The following is a 22,573-nucleotide window of genomic DNA, read 5'->3' as shown; positions in this document are numbered from 1 at the left end:
GGTTATGTACACATAGAAAAAATATATTCAATCTGTTGGAAGAAATATATTCAATCTGTTGGCTTACAGTGTCCAGTTCTGAACTAAAGGAGGCAGAGTTCAAGCCAATCGGTGATGCAGTTTTCTCCTTGTCAAAAGTAAACTCTTTTACATCTGCACACATCTAACTTTTACCTCAACCCAGAATGCATAACTTTCCCACTTAAATGCCTTTTTTGGTGGCAGTGTAATTTTTAGCCTTTGATATATAATATTTATATCTATCTCTATAGGCACACACATGTTGAACACAATTGTATGTGCATTTATATGTACATTTAAAGATGCATTTTACAAAGGCACACAGCACAGAGAACACTTTAATTATCAGTATCCACTTCTAGAACCTAAATTAAGCTGTAAATGAAAGAAAGTAGACATTACTCTCTTTCACTGGCAGTTTATTCACCAGAATCTCTATGTAAGGTCACTATCATTGATCCCATTATAATTTTCAACTGATTTGAGTCCCTTTGAGGCCATCAAGTTCAAACGCCTACTCAGAGCAAGTCCATGAGATCACTGAAAAAATAGTAAAAGGAAAAAAAATTTCCAAGACTTGAAACTAACGTTAGTCTTAAAACTCTGAGCTGTGTGTTCTCCTTAAAGAAGCTGCTGCCAAAGGAACTGTTCTTTTAACAGGAATTAAAACTTAATCTCTTTAGCACTGTAAATCACAAAGTAAGGCCAGTGACCAGTGTAAATACTTCAGTCAGATTATTCTAATCAAAAAATACTTATTGTTTTATTACAAGCTACATTTAAAAATCCATATTAATAATAGCAACTCTAGGGCACGTTTCAAAACCTTAATTTATTCAACTACATCAAAGGAAAAGAAATAACATTTTTGGCTTTAAATTTCTATTGTTTGGCACATAATAATGGAAGGATGTATGAGATACTAACAGCAGATTAAAGAAATCAAGGGATAAAATATTCAGAATAAATTGCTCGGCAATTATCTCTTTCAAAACAATCCAGGTTATTTTTGTAGTTGTGGAGAAAGCAGCTTTGGAAATAAAAGCCACCATCTCAGCCAGAACTTTCTGCACACACAGGCCATGTTTAGCTGTAGTGTTACCTATGTCTTCATGCTGCTGTTATCTTGATCACTTACTTTGTTTTCAAAGGGCACATCTGTTTCCATGGAACAAATAAAGCAAATCTTTCAGACCATTCTAAGATTTAAATATATATATACATATAAAGAAAAGCTGATGCTCCTATCTTTTGCCTTCTGGTTGTGCTCTTGGCACTTACCTGGTCATGTCTTTGGCATTCTCTTCAGCCCCTCTGTTCTGTTTCTGCAGACAGAGATCTGTGTCGGATGCCGGAAAAACCCACAGAATGATTTTATTCATAATGAGAACACTACTATACATCTGATGAACATATGGACCTCAGTGGTTCGAGGACAGGGGTGAATTTTTTGGATGATATCTTATTTGCTTACTTCAGTTGTTACTTTCAAGATTTCTTAAAGAGAATTGGTCTTAAAAAAACACTTCCCTTGAGATGAAAGCTTTTTTCCAAACTGGATGTTCATCCTAGCAATCACCAGTTATCTTTCCCAATAAATGCTTGAAACAAGGACCTAATATAAAAATAGATTTTTTTTCCCCCCAGTTCTCCCTTCATGGGTATTGGATCACAAAACCAGAAATGTCAAAGTGCTGGTTAAGAGACTTCAGGAGTTGTCCTACAATTTTTGTGTAGAATGTGATACATTTTCTATTCCCTTTAATCAGTTAAAAATCTGCCCTTTTCCAGGACAGATAAAATCCTGAAAGGTACTCTTATGAAAGAAACATGAGCTGCCTAGCTGAACATAATTTTTTGCCCTTCATAACTACTTGAAGCAAAAATCATTGGCCCAGATTGTCCTGCCTAAATCTGCAAATAAAGAAAATGTTCAGTGTAAAACCTCCTTCTGAAAGGTTCAAGGAGGGGGATGGAGACTTGAAGCTACCTATATTTTTTGTTAGTGCAGCATATTGCCTTTCTGCTCACAGGATTGTTAGAAACCTGCTGTGGGTGTCCAGAGTTTAGTGCAAGGTAAGGAGGAAATACAGAAAAGGACTTCGAGAGAAATGAGCTACATGTGCTCAAAGGAAAGGAAAGATCATGTCTTCCTCTTGTCTCTCCATCATCATGACACATGGCAGTAGAAAGCTCTTGGATACTCATTTGGTTTCCATTTCTGTAGAATATATTAAAGGTTGCAAGGAAGCTGTATTTATCCCTGCTGAAGCCCTGGGAGACTGACTAGTCTGTAATCACATCAGAAGCCTGTGGCAAAACATAATTTGAACTTGTACCTTCTGGTTGCTAGTTCAACATTGGCTTTTACATTTTTTCTTTTATTCTGTGGGGCTCCATGGGGGCAAGGCAGAGGGACAGGTTCTTGGTATGGACTGTAAAGAGACAGACAGAGTCAGTCTGGAGAGAAACATGCTTGAATCAGCTTTGCATTTGATAAAAGTCTCAGATTTACTATAACTTCAGAATGCTGGAGGAAGCCTTCTACCAAAACTGAAAATTGAGTTAAGTCCTTCACAATATATTCTAAGCTAATGTATTTAGAGCGTGCTTTGTGAAACTCCCAGTGTTTTGTTCCCTCCAGGACCAGTGCATAGTCTTCAGTTGTTTTTGTTTAAGTTAACAACTGGAAGAAACGCCCTTCCTCTGAGATCATTGATGGCTTGCAAACTTTGCCATAATGTTCTAACTTTCCCCTTCAGAGCAGTATTTACTGTGCCAGCAGTCAAGCTGAGTATGGTAATTTCATTATAACTCTATCAAATGTGAATCATCACAATCCAAACCTGAAAAGGATCTTGTTACACTTAAAAAAAAATACCTGTTCTAAATAATCACAATCAGATTCATAGGGAATATAAAATTTACAAGGAAATCTTTTGGTTTGGTTTTCACACCAGAAAAAGGTCCTTCCTTTGAAATCTCAAGCATAAGCAGAGAATAAAGGCTTTGTGCAAAATGTCTTATTTATAGTGGTTAGAATCTTTTTTATTACATCAATAATGTCATACATCATCATGACATTTATCAGTCATTTAACCCAGGTAAACTTACTATGTCTGATGTAATTCCACTGAGATACATCTGTTGTATGCTTTTTGTGCTATTTCTAGCACGGATGGGGTTTAGAACTATGTTAATTAGAGGTAGGAACACTTTTATTTACTAATTAGCCCACTATTATTTTGAAACCATGAACTGTATTCTCATTGCACAACTTCCTGGGGACGCTCTATTGTTTAGAGGAAAAACTTATAGAGAACAACTTATGACTCAAATTTCTTATATTTCAGTGTGACATATGGCACATACTCATATTGCTTTCTCAGTTTCAGCAAAAAATATCCAGATTTTTCACTTGCCTGCTACTAAATGTCCCATGAAATTTCAGAATGAAATGGCAAACACAGAGTGCACTCCTGAATTTTCTAAAATAATATGAAGTCATTCATGTCTGATGCAGCAAATATTCCTTCAGGTGACTTATTATCTGTGAAGTTCAGTTTATAAATAAAGTGATGCCAGACTCAGGAGACATACTTTTACTTTTCCTGATGCTCAGCTCACATTACTAATCTCATCCAGTCACATAGGTTCATTGAACAATTTAGGCCAGAAGAGACCTCTGGAGGTCATCTCATCTAGCATCCTGCTTAAAACAGGCCCAGCTTTGAAGCTGGGCTCAAATATTTCTCATAGTCATATTCAGTCAAGTTTGGAATCACTACAGATGGAGAACATAAATGTTGTCCAAATAACCTGTTCCAGAATTTGATTGCTTTCATGGTGAAGAAGGATTCCCAGGAAGGAGTGGTTAAAGATTCAGAACATGAATAAAAACTGTCATAATACAGTATCAGTTGTTTTGGAGAGGGAAAGAGTCTGAGACAGACTTTGCAAGGGGAATTATGGCTAGGTTTTTTGCAGTTATTCTATTCTGCTGCTGGGTTCTTAGTTAAAGTAGAAAGTTCAGTTTTCATGGGGTAGCTATTTAAAACGTGACCTACAGTGCTTGAAACAACAGCCCAGAACTTCCCACTCCAGCACACACAAAAATCCAAAAAAACACATTTTATAAGTGCTTGGAATAAGAAAACTGTTCCATCCTCTGAAATAAAAGTGTGGAAAGATGGTCTCTGATCAGCAAAGCAACTCCAGATTTAGAAGAGCTAAAACTTGGAGCTTGACAGTAGTTGAGACCCCCCCGAGATGGAGAGTTCAGGTGAGACTCCTTTATTCCCATATCTGTATGTTTTTACTGCTGCTATAGGTACTGAGTTTCTGTTTTATTCACATGGGGCTGTTCCCATTCCCATGCTGCCTCATGAAGGCTATAGACATCCAAATAATGTTTCTTTTTGTTTGCTCCTGTGCTGTTGCTGTCATTCCTATCTCCCTGTTGCCATGCAGGAACTGATTGCAATACCATGTCCCTGCCCATGTGGAGTTAGTCAGCTGTTTTGGGCACTTTTTTTCCTTTCCTGTGGAAGACAATACAATCCAGCAGTTTATATACTTTGTGCTAACTAATCACATATAGTGTTCATACACTCATAGACAACCTGGCTTTTTCTGAGAGACTATTTGCAGAGGGGAAAGAGTTTCTAGCCTTAGGCATGCAGATCAAATTTGTAGTGACAATTTAAGATTTTTTTTCCATCTGTTCTATAAAGTAATGCCTGGTAGTCAGAGGAAGGAATAGACACTCAGGGAAGGCATCATTCATCCTTCTCCCATCCCAGCAGAGCTCACTAGGAAAGACCCCACAGTCTGTCTTGAATTTGTAGAATTTCCTTAGCATCCATAACTGCTTTCTCCCCATTCTGATGGCATTTACTGAGGGTGGATAACAGCCCCAAGTTAGTGTGCACTCATTTTTTATTGTTTTACAGTGCTCCCTAAATCTGTATAATCCCTTATGCTATAAATTAATGAGTAGAACCCTGTTTACCTATCTATGCTAATAATGATGCTTTACATTACAGTGGAAATACTAATCATTATCTGCATCTACAGCAAAATTATAAAGTACAGCATCAGAGTATCTTCCAAGATGAAGACCATCTTCTGTCTGAAATGAAAGCAGAAGCTGTAAGCAAACAAAGAAAGGGAAAGAGGCTTCTCTTCTTTAATTTGAGTCAGGAAAGGACAGGGTTAATATTTTGCCTTTCAGGTACTAAATGTGCTCCATGAGTACTTCCTCTGATGACCTAAACATGGCCTACAATAGTCTTCATAGTTTCCTATCTTAAATAACTAGCAGCTTGATTGTGATTTTATCTTCTTTTTACTGAGACAGTTATATGAGAGTGCTGACCTTCAGCTAACTGCCTGTTTCCTCTGCACAGGGTACACAGGACGTGAGAACTTGGTTCAATTAGGCACATTGAGTTGCATGTAAGTGGAGGCCTTGATCGCCACAAGCGATAGAATTGTTTTAGTTCACATGTTATGGTATCTTTGTGGTCTGCTTGTTACAACAGGGGAGTCCCTGACTCATTTCTACCTTGCCAGTGTACATACAATGACTGATAGAGGAAAAATATAACTGTGCTTGCCAGTGAGGCCAGAAACAACCACAGTTGTTGTAACAGCTCTTCAGCACCTCAAGCTGTATTTTTATTTAGCTATTTAAAGTAATTAGTACACAAATTGAACAGTTATAAATGCCATGACAGTTGACAATGCAGTCCAAGTAGGGAGCAGCAATGAGTGTTATTCCTCAGGGGTTGGTACAGGGAGCCATACTGTTTAGCATCTTTTTCAGAGGATTGAGTGCACCCTCAGCAAGTTGGCTGATGGCGCCAAGCTGTGCGGTGCACTTGACACGCTGGAGGGAAGGGATGCCATCCAGAGAGACCTTGACCTCTTTGGGCCTGTGCAAACCATGGTAAGTTCAACAAGGCCAAGTGCCTGGCCCTGTACCTGGGTTGGTGCAATGCCAAGCACAACCGCAGGCTGGGCAGAGAATGGATTGAGATCAGCCCTGAGGAGAAGCATTTGGAGGTGTTTGCTGATGAAAAGCTGAACATGACCTGGCAACCTCGCAGCCCAAAAATCAGTTGTATCCTGGGCTGCATCAAAAGCAACATGGGCAGGTCAAGGGAGATGATTCTTCCCCTCTACTCTGCTCTGGTCAGACCCCACCTGGAGTGCTGCATCCAGATCTGGAGCCCCAATATAAAAAGGTCATGGACCTGTTGAAGAGAGACCAGAGGAGGCCATGAAGATTATCAGAGTCCAGGAGCATCTTTGCTATGAAGACAGGCTGAGAGAGTTGGGGTTGTTCAACCTGGAGAAAAGAAGGCACTGGGGAGACCTTATGACACTTTCCAGTACCTAAAGGGACTACAAGAGAACAGGAGAGGGACTCTTTACAAGGATATGCAGTGACAGGACAAGGGAGAATTGCTTTAAACTGGAAGACAGTATGTTTAGATTTGATATTAGGCAGAAATATTTACTGGGAGGGTGATGAGACACTGGAAAAGGATGCCCAGAGAAGCTGTGGATGCCCCATCCCTGGAAGTGTTCAAGGCTGGGTTGAATGGAGCCCTGAGTAACCTGGTCTTGTGAAAGATTTCCCCATTCGTGGCAGGGGGATTGGAACTCAATGATCTTTAATGTGTCTTCCAACCCAAGCCATTCTATGATTTTATTATTTCCTTTGGGAGAAGGAAGTATTAAAACCTACAAAGGGCCATTGCTCTTCGGGTGAGGGTTGACCAGGAGTTTCTGTACGGGATGAAATGAGCATAGGGATAGGGATATTTTAAGTCCTGATATACACATAACAGAGCCAGCATAAAGCAAGTAATTTTGCAGACAAGAGTTTGGATGAACTGTGAACTCAACACTTAACTCCATCAAGCAGACAGCTAGACTTAGAGGTTTACATCCACAGCAGGTCTTTCTTTAGGTTTTGATGGCTTGCATTTTGGGATATCTAATTTAACTCAAAGATTGTGCAGGAGCACAGATCCTTAAGCCAGAATAATAGATGCCACCAGACAGATGGCTTAAAGTTGGCTAATACAGTGCTTGAAATTTTAGTGCTTACTTTAGTTGTGTATCTGATCTGCAAGACCCACTATGCCTGTCAGGCTGGAAGGGCAGTGACTAAATAAGTTAATTTCTGCATTGTAGACTGTAAGGTGGCCTCTGTGCTTTTGGAGAGAACCCTTGGTACATTTACCAGGTGGGCAAGCAGAGATCCTTAATTCTGCTTCCTTGATTTCTTAAGGTTGTTTTCCAAATGTTTTAGCTTGCTGACACAATGCTTTATTGTAGGTCTATATCCCTATGAGGCAAGACAACAAAAACTACATAGGCAGCAATTCATTAATTCTGTCATTATGGCATAAATCAATCAGTCTGTTGGAGTGAGGTGGAATGGTCATTCCGTCCTGAATGATATATTTTGCTTGCACTGGTTCCATGATAATTTTTAATTACAGTGAAACTTTCCTCAAAATTTTTTTAGAAGTTTTAAACATGGTATTCCATAGATTTTTAGTGTCTCTTACAATGAGGCTTCACACATTTTGTGGATTGTGTGCTGTGACAGTTAGGGTAAGAAGGAATTATTTTCACCTATCATATTGCCCCATCTTAGTGCAAGGCAGACAGGCAGATCCTATAGTAACTCCAGCCACCTCTGTCCCCTCTGTCCTACAGGACTTAATAGATTAATATGAAAAAGGAAACTCATATATGCTCTGAAGAAAAAATGTTGAATGGATGGAAAAGGACAAAAAATATGGAAGTCACTGTATACATGTCCTCATACAGTTTCAGTATAGGTTTTAACTGTAAAAACTGCTTAATTTATAGGGGTTAGCTGAAAAATTAACTGACATTTCTACTTTGAACTTCTTGAAAAGAAAATGTGCAGGGCCACCATGTATTAATATATTTAGTTGCTGGAAAAAGGCAATCACAGTGTTTCACTGTTATCTTGCTCCTTGTCTCATTCTATTCCTAATCCCTCAGGCTAATAGCATTCCTCAATAGCAGCTTATATTAATGTCTTTCAATATCAGATATTAACAGTAAAATGTGATTTCACCTAGAGTGTTTTCCCTGGACTGGGTTTTCCATTTACTACAACTTCACTGACACAGGAGAAGTTTATGAGCCTTAACTTACAAAGTTCACAACTTGAATCATGTTGCTTAATTTTAATTTGTCTGTTCAGTCTCATAATCAATGAAGAGGAAGTGAGCAGAAAGCTCTACTTCCAGAGAGCGATGATCCCATTTGCAGTCTGAATCAGGGTCTGGAAATGACCCTCTCTTCTGACACTGCAGAAACCCAGAGTGATTAGTTCTCTTCTTTATGTTACTAACTGAATGGTTATACTTGGAAGCAATGAATATATGAAGCCTTTTCAATAACTGCTAGACAGTGCTCAATAAAGGAGATTACTTGGAAGGTCTTTGAAGAAGTAGCAGTAAAACAATATTGTGAATATTCAAAAGCATTTTTGTGCTCTGTTCATAATCACTGATCATATGGTACCAGCCCACTGCAGGAAGCTTTTTTTCTGTATTATCTCACTCTTAATTCTGTTTCTGTCCTGTCAGATCAGTAAGTGGCTAATACATATTCCTGTTTCTCTCAATCAAGTCTTCCAGACTTTTATTGTGCATTATATGAATGCTGTTGCTGTGAGAGTTTGGATAACTCATAACTTCACGAGCAAATGCCAAATGCTTCAGTGAATATTGTTAGAGAAACTACATTACCTAATACAAAAGACCGAGCTGTCAGTAAAAAGCCTATTTTAGCCCCTTTCAGGACAACATCAGATCAACTGTAGGCTACACTGTGCCTTTTTAAGCTTTCCTTAGCTACAGTGTTTCATCTTAATTACTGTACCGTGTGTATCAAACTTTTGCAACATTATTTTACCTTATACATCCTTGCAGTGGCAAAAAGTGGCAATTTAATAGATCATAATGTGTTAGCAGGAAATTAGAGGATTCAAGCAGTATTTTCTAATCTTTCTAGGACTGATTTATCATTATCTAACAAAGTTCATCTTTCATTTGTGAAAACTGTGGTTAAATTATTTGGTCATATGATTTTTCCCACATTGCACACATTGTTGTGGTTTCCTTTTACCTCCACTTAGTTTTATTCAAAAGAAAGCATGAAAGGAAGACAGTAATTTAACAGTGGAAAGAAGGAGTAAATGTGAGAAACAAAACCAAGAGACTGATCTGATGAATTCAACTTGCTTGAGTATATCTGTAAACAAACACGGTTTCCTCAACCCCAGATTGTATACTGATAATCTCACCAGCATACAGGCAGGGCTGCATTGTCGTTAGCATGGACTCAGATTAGTTACTGTATTATGTTTATTCCTTTCATTTCTATATGCTATAGATTATATCCACTTATTAGTTCAAACTCCTGGGAAGGTGGCAGGGGATTTCTTACCACTAGTAAAACATACATGTAACATATCTCCTGCAGAGGAAATAGGATTGGTGTTAGATCAGCTGCTAGCCAGCAACAGGTCAGCTCTGAATATCCACTGAGACAAACCTCACAGGGGGGATATCCTGTCAAGAATCTGAGGTGTGGACTGGTTTTGTTTTAGGGAGTGGGGGTATTCTTGTCTTTTAAACATGGACTACCCTTTGCTTTAAGTTCAGTTTGGCATCTTGTCTGCTCACAAGTTTCCCAGAAATTCATTTTAACACTGGAGAATGTATTATCACATACCTAATGTGATTAATGTGTATATGAAAATAAGCTTTCCCATAAGTGAAGAAATATAAAACTAAGATTCCCATGACCATTTGTGATTACAAAGACTACATCCATCTTATTCTGGAAATCAATGTAATTCCTCAGTCAAATAAAAGTTGGTGTGTGCGTGCATCACATTTAACAAAGGTAATATGAAAATCACTTTGTCATGTCTGTAATGAACTAGTGTTACGATATATTATGATTGTCAAAATCAATATGCATGCTAAATATTGCAATACAGCTTTAACTACCAACATTTTTCATATTCCATTGAAGAAATAATATTTTCAAAATGCATTGGCCTGTCATTAGAAAGATATGTATATATGTATATATATATATACATATATATTAAAAAGGTTGTTGGATTGTTTCCAGCTAAGACTATTGTCTTACTGTGTTAGGTACTGCACACATTTAGAAAGTGAACTAGAACAATTGCTACAAAGTGCCAGTAGAATAGAGACAAAAGGAATACTTTCTTCCCTTGATCTTAAATAGTTTTATCAATATATTTGAATGGTAACTAAAGAACATGGGCTAGATCTTCACAGCTGTAGAGTTCACTCTAACTTCAGGATTTCTCCCACCCGCTGAAGCCAAACCCAAAGTACCCTACTCAGAAGCAAGCTAAGCTAGCAAAAAAAAAGGGCTAGCCAATAAGGGCCAAATAAAGAAGAATCCTTCTGCTCAGTGTTATGAATGAATTACGAGTGTCCTCTTACATTGGACATCTAAACTTCATTGCTGAAAGAGGAGGAGAAACTGATCCCATGATATTCACCAGTTTAGGGTCTAGATCCTGGCCTAGAGGATGCAGAAAATCAGGATTATAGCCTACATCAGGTCAGGGGCCCAAACTCACATCCTATCAGTGTATTGGAAGCATCTTCTGGGATGCAGCTACAGATAAATCTTCTCACCCCTCTGGGGAGTCACCACTTCTTCTGGCAGGTGGCTCCAGAGCTGTCCTCACCCCTTTTACTGTGAGATTGCTAGGATGAATCTGTCTAACCTCAATTTCCAGCTCTAAAGTTCCCATTACTAATTTCTTTGCAGAATAGTCCCATTCTTTTGGATAATTCTGCCACATCTGAACACTTTATATTCATATAATCAAGCTTTCCCTTCTCTCAGCCTTTTCTTTAAGTAGATGAGAAGACTGTGCTCCTTCTCTGGGAAAAAAAAATAGTGACTCTCTTTGAAAACTTCTTGAACATTCTATGATTCACAGACGTTTTCACACTAGTAATGGATACAATATTCTGGTAGAAATCTTACTGGCTCTGTGTGCAGAGGAAAGGTCATTTCCTAATTTCTAGATATCACCATTTATGCATCTAAAAATTGGATTAGGCTTTCAGCTTCCACATGGTAGCTGAGAGTACATGCAGAGATGATTATCTGTGATGATGGTCTCTGCTTTAGCTGGAGATCTTTCTGTGATATATTGCACAAGTGTGTTTTCCTGCCATTATTTCTGTTTGTTCCTTGCTTTTAAAAAACATTGTGCCTACATTGGGTTTGCTTATATTCCTTACAACTTCTGAATCCTGGATCAGATGGAATGAATATATCATATAGGGCTTAATATTTTGTATTATCTTAAATACACAATCCAGTTTCTGGTGCAAGCCTGTTTTATAGGATTTTTTTTCAGATTTTTCCTTCAGAATGTTAGTGTGGTCAGTATGTTCAAAGACATAATTTTAAGTCACTTATACACCATTGTGTGAATCAAGACAAATTAGATATAATTCAAACCACCTCCACTAATTTAGAGGGTCTTTAGATATAGGATGAAATAGACAGATTTCTCAGAACTCCAAGCACACAAAACACATCTGCAACAGTATGTGGGATGAACAAAATAGTGTATTACTCACTGAAATATCTCGGTTCACTTGGCAGACTTCACCCACAGTTGTACACAGTACGGGTGGTTATTATCATTCTGTAATTAAAGAAGTAATTTTATTAGTATTAATTTTTTCTGTGAGGCTTACTCAGGTTACTGGGACCTGATTTTTGAATGCATGAGAAAGCAGCTTTTATAGATTTAAACCTACTCATCTTTGGTAGATTTAACAAGAACATGATCTTTCCTTCAGTCTGTTGAGAAGTCCTTAAAAAACAGTAATTGTGAAAGTTAAACCCTGTGTGCTCTCCCTCTTTCTTCACCCTATTTAAAAGAGAGATACAGAATATCTAGCACATGGTGGTATGGGAACTAGCCCTGTTTTAAACACACATTAGAGAAACCACCATCTATTGTTTAAGATGAACATAAAATTGCTTTAATCCTCTTCATAGAAAAAACATTTCATTCCAGGCTTGGGGTGAGTTGTGAAGATTTTTTTTTTAAATTCTTCATTCTTTATACTATCCTTTTGCAAATCTCCATGTGGCAGCCTTGCATCTCCTATGTACAGCAATGTGTTTAGGTTAGTGGATGTGTTTTGAGGTTATTCAAGGGCACCAGGGGTTTTGTGTGCAAGTATGGCAAATAATTGAATTAGTTCAATCTAATAAGAATTATCTAATTACAGTAACAACTGGTGAAAATTCTATATACCCTATCAGAGACAGAATGATCACAGTCTATACACAGATCCTAATAATTTAAAACTCGTTGAAAATGGGAAGATGAATCATTTGCAGCTGAACAAGGCTCTGAAATTTTTTATTTTTCAGATTTATATGTCAAGACAAGATTTGGAACTCAACAAGTAATCCAGACATTTTGGATCAGATCCAAAATGTTTTACATATTCAGAAAATCCTATGGATAAAAGTATAGTTCAAACATATAATGTGATACCAGTAATAAAGAGCCGTGTTAAGAAAGAGTAGGCAATTTTAAATTATTTTAAATAGACAACCTAAGCTAGAGGATAGTTATTGCCTCCTATTAAATTTCAGAAACCAACACATGGAACCCTGTTTTGGAAAGAGTTGGCCAACTTAAGTTGAATAAGTTTCAGTTCTTAATAGTATCATGTTAACAGACAAAATCCTTGACAAGTTTGGACTTGCTTTGGCAGAAAAAAATAGCATCTCTCTAAATGCACAGACTTGACTGACAATGCTGAGTTCCAGCAAATTCTTTACCAGAATTGATACTGTTAAGTGACATGGTGCTGACTGATTAATGCTCTAGCACTATCTCCAATTGCACCACAGAGGTGATATTTGCTGAAGAGGTGTACATCAATACTCAAGAAAATGCAGTTATGTAAAGTTGTTTCATAGAAATTGCATTCATAGAAACATAGAATAGTGTGGGTTTTTAAAAGTCATCTAGCCCAAAGCCCTATCAGATCTTCAAATAAATCAGGTTGCTCAGAGCCCCATCCAACCTGACCTTGAATGTGTTTGCAGTAGAGTGCTCAGCTGTTTTGCTGTGCATTAGTCTTTTAAGTGTCAAAACCAATAGAAGGCTCATTTTGCATATATAGCCTTTAAAAATTTATAATATATGTTAAAAAGTGTTCCATTTTCAGACATAGGCACACTGAAGGACTGAGCTTTGCAACAGGTTGCAGAAGATGTTAAAACAGAGACTGGAGCCCACGTTGCCTGACATAACCTGGTCTCCAGCCACTCTGTCATGAAGATTTTATTTCTGATTCCCAGAAGTGGAACTGAATTTCATGTTCTTATTTCAATTGTATCAGTAGACTAGGAGCCGGATCTTTTTTTTATTTTAATTTTCATCTTTCTAAAACACTAAATGCTAGCAAGTTGTCTTTCATGAATTCAATCATTCTATTTTTACAGCACTATCACTATTGTACACTGCCTGGTTATACTAAGGCTTAGTCTCCTGTACACATTTCTCTTCCTCATTTTCAGTGCCACAAGAGCTATACTCATCCTAATGTTTCCTACCAGAAGTATTTATTTGTCTACTTTTAATTATTAGAAACAATTTTAAAGGTTGTCTGCTTTTTCTTTGTCTCTGTTTTCCAATCTCCACACAAATCTAATTTAGCTTGTAAATCCTTCAGGACTCTATGCTTATTTTAACCTTATTTATATTTAATAATAAGAATGGACTGATACCAGCAATAGCAGATTTAGACACACTGGCAGTAGACGAATCCCTCCTTTCATTTTTGCTTACACTATGTTTTACTTTGTTAAAAAAGTAGATTCTATTTTTGTGATTCTAGAATGCAAACTTGTTGGAGCTTTTGAAATCTTCCTTCAAACATAAAAAGGCAAGTCTTTCAGCAAGAGGACAGGCAGTGTGATACACTGTTCTGCTGCTCTGGATATCATTAAAAATATCAGGCAACATCCAGGTGCATTTGAGGGAGTGCTACTAAAACTAATGTTAAGGAAACTTCCCTGTCTGACCACGTAGAAACCACTCTTGTCAGTCACTCTCACACCACCGGAGCTGGGACTGAGGCCCTTTTGCAGCTGCACCCCCACACTCACACAGTCAGACAAGGTCCCCTCACCAGCTCAACCCCAGGTTTCCCATAGCAGACTCTCAGACATCTGGATCATTAAAATAACTTGCTACAACAGCTCAAGCAGGGACCCCAAAAAAAAAGAAAACCCTGGACTTTGATACCTCACAGTCCCAGCAAGCCAAAGTCCAGAGTCCTCAGCTCCTGCTGTATGTCCAAATGTCTGGTCCCCTTGCCAGGCCACAGGATCTTGTGCCCATTGTCGTGCAAAGGAGCAGCAATCCCAACCTTTGGCATGGGGCCCCCACGCCCCAGAGCTCAACCTGCAGCTCACACTGCAGCTGCTCATGGAGCTACCTGCACTGAATGTATTCCTCCACACTATGTGAAAAGAGCCCTGTTGAACCCATAATCAAATTTCTTCCCATATTAAAAATGTGAATTTAGCCTTGATGAGTGGAAAGACTGCCCTGTGTCACTATGGGACAGGATCCATCCATTAGAAGTGAACATCCTCCCATTCCTGTCCTTCCACTTTAAAGTCCTGACAGTTCTCTTAATACTTCTATCTAAAACTGTTAGATCATATGTGTAAAAACTTCCTGTGGAAAGGCAGGAAGTTTCCAAAGTACCATGACTGCAACACAAGTCTGAGGGAGATAGTTGAAAAATATTCAATCTATCTGTTTTGTTAAAATATTCCATGTCACATGAATGTATAATGGATAGTGGTAACAAAAAGTCTTACAAAAAACTTATGACCCTGAAGAGGAAAGAGTTACATAACCATGAAATAGACAAATCATCGCTCTATCCCCTTCCCTTTTTCTGCTTTAGTAATTCTCAAAGTTTCAGACCAAACACTTCTCAGGTTTGTAACTGGCACAACTATGCAATTCACACAAAGATCATTCTGCATGGATACCCAACCTCAGTCAGGTCCACCAGCAAAATCTTACCAGTTGAGTCCTTCCACACTGTATGAATAAAAGTAAGAACAAAATTAAATTAACAGTAGACTGAAACCTAAATCTTGGTTTGAGCTCTTAGTCAGGCTGATGGTAAGTAATAGGATAGAAAAGCAGGGAAGATAGTGGAAATGAGGATATGGATATCATGCTTAAATGGCAGCAGAATGTGGATGTCTGCTGAAGTCAAGGGAACTCTTTTCTCCCTCAAGGCAGAAAAAAATCAGTCTTCCACAAAATCACAGCCATGAGAGCAAAGTTATAATTTGGCTCTTCAAAGAGAATTTTCTCTCACTCTTTACACAACTGTGGACAGAAGAATGTCAGTCCTATTTACACCAACTAGGATAAACATTTATAAAAGGTTTTGACCCTCAAGTTTCGTGATGGAAAGCATGCAAAGCTAATCCCATGTTCAGAAAAGCTGACACCTTCCTCTGGAACTTCTAGCACGTATCCTTGTTATTGCACAAGAGTGAATAACAATGACTATTGATCTGATTCATAACAAATATTTCTGTGGCTTCAGTGGATCATGTGAATGCAAAGCAAGAGTGGGGTTTGGAGGCTTAAAAATTGCATTATTGTAGCAGAAAAAAAGATAAAGTCTCTATCCTGAATACTGGAATTCAAGTCTGTTCAATGATCTAATTTTCCACGTTGTTTTTAAAAAACACATAGCTTTAAATTCAGGTATACATCACCATGTCTGCTATTGCCAACATAGCTGATGAGGAAAGGTTGTGTGATTTCTGACAACAGCCGAGTAGAATAACAATCATTTCAGAATTGGGCTTGAAGCCTCATTTTGAAATAAGGTGCAGCAGAGGACATTCTGCAAGAGTTCCTCCCCTCCTCTCCTTGGGTGAAAGTATTCCTAAAATCAGCATGAATATTCATAAGGAATGACTACCACCAGCCACACTGGGCTCCAGCCAGATGTCTTTTATTAATGAAGTGACACTTAAAGATTTCTTCCTCCTGAGCTAGAAAAGGTGTTGCCAGTCCTGGATCTGACCCTCAGAAAAAAACTGTTGTAGCATCTGCTACTTGTTGAGTTATTGTGTGCTGTTTCTTTACCTGTGTTTTTGAATGCATATTGCAAACACTTCTGAATAGGAATTCACTTAATACTGTAGTACAGTATGATTCTTTTCTAAGTTGAGACACTGCGAAAAATAATAAAAGGAGACAATTCTGCCTTATGTGACATGGCTGGATGTTTGGGTTTTTTTTGTTTCTTTACAATGTTTTTTCTTTGTTCTTCACTCTGGATCCTTATACTCGATCCTGAACTTATTGCAATAAAAAACTAACATGATATTTGCAGTGATCCAAGATAAATATTCATTGTTTCAATTACTTTGGTGCAGAAATAGTAAATAGACTAGCGAATAGGAACATCTGGAGCAGGTTTTGGACCAAATTTCTAAATTACTGCAGAAATTTGACCGGTGTATTATAAACTTGCCTGTGTCCCTTATATTTCAAACAGGACTTATGCCAGATCTCTGTGAAGGTGAGACAATCCATCTCAACAGGACTAACCCACTGGGAAATAAAAGATTACTTTAATCACTTTAGGTTATCAGGAGACTTTTATAATAAAAGATGCACTTTCCTGATTATACATCCTTGTCAGAAATACCAGGAGAGTGACTGAGTTTTGTGTGGCTTGCATATCTGCTTTAAGGCTGCTGTGACAGCAAAACTTGGCAGAATTAAATATGAATCTTTGCATGTGGTTTCTATAAATCCGACATTTTCCACTTTACAATCCAGAAAAGATGATTGAGCAGATGGTAATGCAAGCCACTGGATTTATGCAATTTTTTTTTTTTAAACTGGGAGTTTTCACTCTCAAGAACAGCTTATATATATGAGGGCCTGAAAAGGCTGAATACTAATTTTTTTGGCAGAGCACCATGCTCACATAACCTAGGTACACAAATAGTAGTTATAAATAAGCTGACTGTAGGAGGTACAGAAAACAAATTCTTTCTGTGTCAATGAATTATCTCTCAGTGAACTTCAGATATGCATATATATTATACCTATTTGTGTTCAATATTTTAATCCATTTATAAAACAAAGAACTAATGCTTGTCTGCATTTATGTAATCTAAATAAAATATGTTAAAACCAAAAAATCTAAGGAGCAGGATGCATGAAGCATGAGCAGGGACATAATAATGAATGCATTTTTGTTTTAAGAATTCTTCTCAGGACCTGTTATAATCAGTGACTCAATGCATAACTTATTAATAATGCTTCATAAGACGCTCTTTCAGCAGGTTTTCAAATTTCCTACTGGGGCCTCATGTGAACTAAAAACAAAGCTCTGCATTTTATTATTGTTCTGTTATTCTTGCAAGATTTCCCTGAAGGCTGAAGTCTCCCTGCTCTGCCTGGGAACCATGCACAGACCAAGGAGGTCCCACAGTGTTTTCAATGACTGTGCTTTTACTGATACTGGATGATCCTTTTTGTCATAGGATTTTTTCCTGGGTATATGCCATGCTTATTCAAGATTTCCAGTCAAAAATACTGTATTAACCTTACCATAAGGCCACGGAAGGAAAATATGTCTCCTACTATCAGGCACAGCAGCATTGATGTTGGGCGTGTGCTCATGCTCAGGAACTTCTGTAGTCAGCAGGAAGTCAGGGGATCTTCCAGGAAGCAATTCTGCCAATTTAAGGCCAGCGTGACCTTCCAGCAGTGCTTTTCACTCATGTTCTAACACAGAGAATCCTTGGGCCACTGGGTGTCCCATCAGAACCTATGTTTTAGCATGTCTGTCACATGTCCTGTGGTGACAGTCTTGCTGTGGGTATGTGCCCTGTGAGAGCTAACCAGCCTTTGCACAGACACAGTGGGCTGTGAAGAGAGGACTTAGGACCGGCATCCTAGACCGAAAAATCCTCCAGCAGGGATTGTCTTTATTTGCAGCTCATACAGAGCTGAGCACATTTTTTGGCTCTTTATACTGAGCAATAACTCTTAATAACAGCACTGTCTGCAGGCCAGAAATGCTCTGATTCATCTCAGCTTGTAATTCTGGAGTCTGTATTAATGTTCCTTCATAGATTTTTTTCTGAATGGATCCTACATACTTTCATACCAACCGGGGTGTGATTTTTATTCTTTTTTAAATTGTGGTTTCCAACCTCCCCTACCCTTTATAAATGCTTTTTAAATTTCCCATTTCCTGCTCGATGCTGCAAAACCCCAATGCATTAAAATGCCCACTAGCCTTGGAATGCATCCTGGTAGTGCTGCTTGGCATAAATCCTTGCAGAGCACTGTGGACTCCAGCAGTCTCCTGAAGACTGTTGACAATTACAAGAGCTTCATGATTCACTTCTGCCTTTCTCATGAATTTCCCCGAAGAATCATTAAGGATCTGGTATGGGTAGAATATTATAACTTTGCAGTCACAGGCAGGTAATTTAAATGGAGGGCACAGCTCTTTCCTTTGCCACCAAAAACATGTCTGTTGCCTATTATCTCTGAAAGTCCCCCCTTCCCCTTCAGCCTTTGCTCAGAGTCCACATTTCTGATCCGTAGCAGGTGGAAGAAAATGATTAAGCTTACACATAAGGACCAGATCCTGCAGTCCTAGCTTCTTTCTTATTCTGGCTGATTTCCCATTGACTTCAGTGCCAGAGTAATAAACATAGAAGGACAGCTGGATCTGTAGCAAAGATATTATTGTCAGCTTCCTCTATATTTCTCAGAATATTCTTCACAGACTGTTTACTGAGATGTAGGGAAGTATATTTTCCCTACCCAATGTCTTGTTTGTATTCACTATGTCTTATGAGATTCCACGGTGTCAAAGTAATGCATTTTAAATTTAACATTCAAATTGTAATCCATAATTGATACATTGCAAGGGGGGTGTGCAATATCATCCAAAAGATTTGACCTTGATCTGGAACAGGTCAATCCTCTTTCCTGGGGACTATCTGTGGAAGATCCTTCAACTATTTTGTCCCTCTGTTTCAAGATATTTTTTTAATATCTGGGTAAAATGGACTTTGCATGCAGTAAGCAGCATTGTGAGTACCATGAAGCCTCTCTCAATCACTTTGGGCACCCACTGGAATATAGTTTACATCAAAGAATAATCACAGTGAATCATTCCACATGGACTTGGCTGCTTTGTTTCCAGAGCCTAACACACAATTCAAGTGAGTCATTATTTTAACATTGTATACCTTTCCTGTTTATAAGCAGTAGCAAGAACAATCTGGAAATTATTTCAGAAGGCATTTTCATTTTTTCAAATCGTACTCCCAGACTTTATCTTCTACAACATTCACTCTCCTTACACTGCAGATGGTTTGGGGAATTGGGTTTTCTTTTACCTTTCATTCAAAACTCTTGGGGACAGAACTCGTGTTAAATTTCTGCATGTAAATAAGGAATGACAGCATCTCCATAAACAAATATGCATTTGCTATGTATAAATCACCAAAATTCCAATAAACTCAGTAGAAGGGGGGTGATTCCATGGTTAGGTTATTTGGGAAGAGCTGCCTTCTCTGTCCATGTGTTTCATGCATGACTTTGAAAATCTAAACTTCATCCTACTTCCATTTTACCTTCTTCAATTAAAGTATCTATTTTTTAGGCTCTCTTTGTTATCAATGGAGAAAAATAGGCAGCTCCAATGTGCCTGCCCATTATCCGTATTCACCCTTGAGATGGGATGGGATTGAACAGGACTCAGCTGTTTGATTTGAATAGGTGTCTAACAGATACTGTAAGCCTGATAATTATTTTCTCTGTGTTCCTTCTTCAGTTTTAAAATGGAAATAATTTTAAAACTCTCCCAAAATTATTTTGGTGCTGACACCTAAAGAAATTATTAACAATGTATCAGTGAACTGAAATCAATAAAGTGTGGGAAGACCAGTCACCAGCTTCTTAACACAGCTCTGAAGACAGGTAAGACAGAGGACTTCAACACAGATACAGTAATGGCAAGAATTTAGCACCCACAATTTGAGAGCATGGAAAGATCTAGCAAAATCAAATGTGTTGTGACCGGTCTAGGCATAACTGTGGTAGATTGGATGTAAATGAAATAGCTTAAGTAAGTTTGACTGAGGTCCAAGCATTTCTCCAAGAGGCAAAATAAGAGGATTAGGTCACTGTAACAGTCTCAGTGCTCCCGGACCTATTCACAAGTATGTAATTTTATTCTGTTCTAAAGCCAAAGTTTCCCTCATAGTTTTTTTTTTTTTTGTAAAATCACTGAACTGATTTCACAGTCAGAAGTACATGGAGTCTTTCTACATGCTCATGGTGTTATTCAATGTTATGATTTACTATTTGTATATAGTTCCATGTGTTTGTGAAACCAAGTTTATGGTTTCCACTGCAGTGTGTGCAGAAGCAATCATTGGTCTGCAGTTTTCCAAATTACAGTCCCTGAAATCCAGAGGAGTTTCATTCCCTATAGCATAGAAATGCTTGTGAGATACAGAAATAAGAGGGAATAACAAAAATGAAGTTGGATTAATATCAGCCTAAATAGGAACAATCAGCAGGTAAATAGCATGTAGGTAAAAGAAAGTTAGCAAAGGTAACTATGTTATAATAAAACTGTGAGATGAAACGAACTAAAAGATAATCTAAGATGAAAACCTGGGAATTTTCCAAATAGTGGGCTTTTTTACACTAGAAATAATCTCCTGGAGGAGTCAGTGGAAATATTATGAGATAAATCAATTTGGAAAAAAATGAGAAAGGTTTGAGTACAGGGAGAAATATCCCACTAGAAATTAACAAGTGAGTTTACCTTCTTTCTTCACTGTGCAGCTGATGGATATCTGAGAAGTAGGAAAAAATATAAATTGTGAGGGAAAGATACAGGTTTGATTCCCAGGCTTGCTACAGATTTTCTGTGAGAACTTGACTAAGTCACTAAAGTTCTCATTTAGAGCTGACTGGGAAACGAATTTCACTACTATGTAGAATGTCAAGGTTCAGGGAAGAAAAAAAAAGTTGTCCTTAACCAAGATGAACTTTGGCATATTGCACCGCAATGAAATTCTGTGGGAATAAGAAAGGCAGTGACCTCCCATTCCCTTGCTACTGCTCGGCTCCCTGACTGTTCACTTGGCAACCAGCTGGAGTCAGAGCACTGAGGCATCCTTCCAGCAGGTGCAGTTTGTGCTTACAAAGTTTCCTCTATTGCAATCTGGTTAAAGCACAAACAAAAACATGTACCCCCAGGGTTAGCTGCTCAACCTAGGCTCTGCTTGCTCTGCAACAGCTCCTCTGACTTTCCTATATATTTGGCTGGCACAGAACAAGCTCTTCCCAATTACTGCCTCCGGGAAGGCCACTTCAGTGGAGATTGGTTCGGGCTTTGTTGGCTGCTGAGAGAGGAGAGAGAGCAGCAGTCTTTACATTTGCAGCTTTGCTCCCTTCTGACTTTGTGCCACTGGGAACTCTGTGTCCACAGCAGCTGCCAGGAAAGGGATAAGTGCAGTGTTGGAATTCTCACCCTGAGCTCCTTTGTGGAAAAACGTGGAGTTGTTATATAGAAAACCCACACCATGATCTGGTAATGAAGATCCAACACATTTCCCCATTACTTGTGCTGTCACAGTTGCTGGGGTTTTGCTGCCTTATGGGCAATCTGTGAAATGAATGCTTCTTGCAGCGTGCAGTCACTTGCACAACAAACAGACACTAAACATTTTTCTGCCTCAGGCAACCAGGGTTTGACTGATACGTGTGAACTGGCTCTGGCTGCTTGTGCCTCTGTTTGCTGTTTCAGGCTCTTCGGGTTCCTTGTTCACTGCTCTGTTGGCTGTCTGAGATGTCTCTCAGCAGACAATCCAGGATGAAGCAGGTGTGAGGAAGAGGAACAAAGAAACTGATAGAATTAGATTAGCTCTCCAGCCTCCTGCTAGACAATGGCATTTTTGAACATACAATTTGCTTTAACTGGTTTGTGCTCATTTGCAGGCAACCCACAATGGGAGCATCACTATCAGAGAATGTGCCTCTGTAACAGGGATTGTTTTATAGCCTGGAAATGACACAGATCTGTTCAGTTGTCAATACCAAGTCCAATGACTTCTTTGGCTTAATATAGATATATTGTTATACTGCAAAATTTCTCTAAGATGATCACCTACAACTGGAAATAAGTAAGATGTGAAGAGATCCATAGTTAGCTATATAATGTAATCTCCTGCTTATTACCCATAGGACTTTAATAATGGTTGTGCCCAAAATTCTCATGTGCAAAGAGGTGATATAGGGCATTATGGGATGCGTTCTGATGATGTAAGAGACAGTCTTGGCATCTGT

At 38.4% G+C, this 22,573-nt stretch overlaps 2 long non-coding RNA genes across 2 annotated transcripts in view; one reads left to right on the top strand and one right to left on the bottom strand.

The window, feature by feature from the left end:
- The window catches only part of LOC138108656 (uncharacterized), a 170,391-nt gene that overhangs the window by 30,801 nt on the left and 117,017 nt on the right, over nucleotides 1-22,573 (top strand). The gene's annotated exons all lie outside the window — the stretch shown is intronic.
- On the bottom strand, nucleotides 1,302-21,134 carry LOC138108658 (uncharacterized). The gene is made up of 3 exons (XR_011150044.1): nucleotides 21,048-21,134; nucleotides 11,733-11,800; nucleotides 1,302-1,360 (listed from the first exon to the last, which is right to left on the bottom strand). It is a non-coding gene; the product is annotated as an uncharacterized lncRNA (long non-coding RNA).

The sequence above is a fragment of the Aphelocoma coerulescens genome, chromosome 3 (genome assembly GCF_041296385.1).
Source record: "Aphelocoma coerulescens isolate FSJ_1873_10779 chromosome 3, UR_Acoe_1.0, whole genome shotgun sequence".
Classification (NCBI taxonomy): Eukaryota; Metazoa; Chordata; class Aves; order Passeriformes; family Corvidae; genus Aphelocoma; species Aphelocoma coerulescens.
The sequence above is the reverse complement of the archived record's forward strand: the minus strand, read 5'-3'. Positions and strand labels throughout refer to the sequence as shown.